General features: G+C 44.2%; 1 pseudogene; it reads right to left on the reverse strand.

Annotated features, from left to right (window-relative positions):
- Positions 1-965: 965 nt before the first annotated feature.
- On the reverse strand, positions 966-1,807 carry LOC118641458 (annotated as a pseudogene).
- Between the last annotated feature and the right edge of the window lie 1,157 nt (positions 1,808-2,964).

Below are 2,964 nucleotides of genomic sequence, written 5' to 3' on the forward strand. Positions count from 1 at the left end.
CACACCATCACCAACACTTGTTTGATGATTTGTTGATGGCGGCCATTCTGACAGGTGTGAGGTGATACCTCACAGTTGTTTTAATTTGTATCCCTCTGATGATTAGAGATGTTGAGTATTTTTCATATGTCTCTTGGCCATTTGTATGTCCTGTTTGCAGAGGTGTCTATTTAGGTCCTCTGCCCATTTTTTTTTTTTTTTTTTTATCCTCACCCGAGAACATTTTTTGATATTTTGTTCAGATAGAGTGGGAGGGAGAGAGAAAGAGAAACATTGATGTGAAAGGGACACATTGAGTGGCTGCCATCCGCTCGACCCAACCAGGGCCGGGGACAAACTGCAACCAAGGCACGTGCCCCCAGCAGGAACCAAACGTGGACCGCAGGCTGACGCTCTAGCCGCCGAGCCAAACTGGCCAGGGCCTCTGCCCATTTTTTAATTGGGTTCTTTATATAGAGTACTCATACAACTCAACAAATTGCCCCCCTTTAAAAATTTTTTCTGTTTTTAAACAAGAGAAAGTCGTTAGATACATGTTGGTAAGTGCTAACTGTCCATATTCACGTAGACACAATGTGATCTCGGAGCTCAATATACAGAGAGAGAAGAGCTAGGACTCTGTGCACTGCCACTCAGGGCCTAGCAGCCTCCAGCTTCTAGCAGAGCTAAGGGAGCAGAAGGGTTTCTCTTTCCCCACAGAGCACGGCGGTGTTGATTCCATGAAGTTTTCTTGAGATGGGAAGGGATAAAAATCAATTTGGAACAGAAAGGGGCAGAGATTCTTTCCCATTGTATTCTGCTCAAGGTACATCCCTCCAAATAAGGTAAGAACCACGGTGTAAAGGAGAGACAAGAGACCTCAAAAACAGGGCGACTGAGCACAAGAGGGGAGTAAAAAGAGGAGCCTGCAACTCGCTCCCAGGGACTGGATACAATTAAAAAGGTTGGAATCCATCAGTGTTCCATTAGTCATCTGCTCCTCCATCTCCCTCTCCTTCCTCCCCTCATCATCCTCTTCATCTTCTTCACCTTCATCCTCATCCCCTTCTTCATCAATATCTTCCAACCCTTCCTCTTCATCATCATCATCATCTTCCTCTCCTTCCCCTTCTTCATCAGCCATGTCAGACACCAAGTAGTACTGCAATGGATTTGGCCAAATGTCGTCTCTGATGGCTTCTCCTAACTCCTCTGCATGGTCAGGAAACCAGGCAAAGAAGCTCTCTGGCTCCTCATGCTGTCTCTTCCTGCTGGCTTTAGTCTGTGTCTGACTTGAATGTTTCATCAAATCCTTTCCAGATTTCCATTTGATTTCAGTGGACTTTGCAGATGGATCACCCCTCTCATTCTGATGAAATTCTTTGGAGAGAACTTTATTTTCGAAGTAAGGATGTTCACCAAAATAAAAATCTATTCTATAACCTGATTTAATATCTTCAAATTCTCTCACTTCAACTTATGTCAAATAATGCAACATCTCTTCATCGTCATCCCCAGCAGTGCAGACTCTGTGGATGGCTGACAGATGTTGTGAACCAGAAATTTGAGATTTTGGCGATCAGTTCTGACCTCTTCTGAAAAATGGTTGGCAGAGTTTCTGTTCTACTTTCAAAATCTCCTCACTGGCTTGTTCATTAAGTTTGTCTATTTTATTTTGCACTTCATCAATATGTTCAATTGCTTCTTGCTCTTCTCTTTCTCTCTTTAGCAATTCCTGAGGGGTTGACTTCTCCTCTGGCTTGGGGGCAGGGGCCAGTCTCAGTCTCTTCATTTGAGGTGGCCGCAAAGACTTGGGTTTGGAGGCCATGCTGTGAGGAAAGTCGGAGAGTCAGGGGGAATACTATTTACTTGGTGGTTATGTCCATGGGTTGATATGTGAACTAACCAATAGGAATTTTATAAAAATAAATGCAGAAAAAGTGCTGGCTCATGTCCCCCTCTACCTCCTTCCTCTCCAGCCCACCTTGTGGTCCAAGAGGTCTTCATCAGATTTGTGGCCTGGGCAGTGATGAAAGTCAGTTTGCAGTCTGAAGGAAGAGATGTTTGGCATCATCAGACCAGGTTGAATAATGGAGTTTAGAATTAGACAGGTTGGACCCAATTCTCTCCTTTGCGCTTAATAGGTATGTGATTTCTGTAGGTTATTTAGAACTCTCGGAACCTCCATTTTCTCATCTGGAAAATAGAGATGATAAAAGTCCCTATCTAATCAGACTGTTAAATGCAAAGTGCTTGATATGGCATAGCATATAAAAAATGCTCTTCATAACCAAAGGCTTTATTTTCCTTGCAGTTATTATGAAATTCAGAGAAAGGAAGAAGAAAGAGGTAGGAGGAAGCCCCATGAAAGGCATATGGGCCTTGAATACTAACATATGAATGCATGTTCATGGGAAACCTAAACACTCCATCCATGCTCTGACTCCATCACAAGCAAATTCTCTCTTCGTGCAAAGACAGTGTCGGGTAACTTTTTACACTGCGAACGTCATCAGCTGGGACTTAGTAGCTGGAACACCACCCTGTCTGCCCCAACCCCTGGTGGTATCACTACTCCTGCACCTCTTTTGGTCTGTTTCTTAGGAAACAACAAACCAAACACTTGGGTTTTTTCTGAAGAGACATGTAACTCTAGAGGCTACAGGAAATGGCTTCTCTGGGCGTACCCCGATGCCACACCCAAGCAGGTGGTTGATGGGGGACTCAGCTGGACTTGCCATCCTCACAGGAAGTTTGATGACATGCCTTAGCTCTGTGTCAGACACAAGCAGATGCCCCTTCCCTCTGAGTGTAGCCTGAAGTAAAGCCCAAGTCTGGTGAGATAAATTCCAGTTAGACTCACAGGCTCATTGGCTGAAGGTCAGAATGCAGACTAACATCAACTGGCTGACCTTGTTGATTAGAACTTTGCATTTGGTCACAATTATCAGACTGTGCACCAGATACTTTTACCTGCTGTCTTGT

Source organism: Molossus molossus, unplaced genomic scaffold, assembly GCF_014108415.1.
Source record: "Molossus molossus isolate mMolMol1 unplaced genomic scaffold, mMolMol1.p scaffold_m16_p_3, whole genome shotgun sequence".
NCBI lineage: Eukaryota > Metazoa > Chordata > Mammalia > Chiroptera > Molossidae > Molossus > Molossus molossus.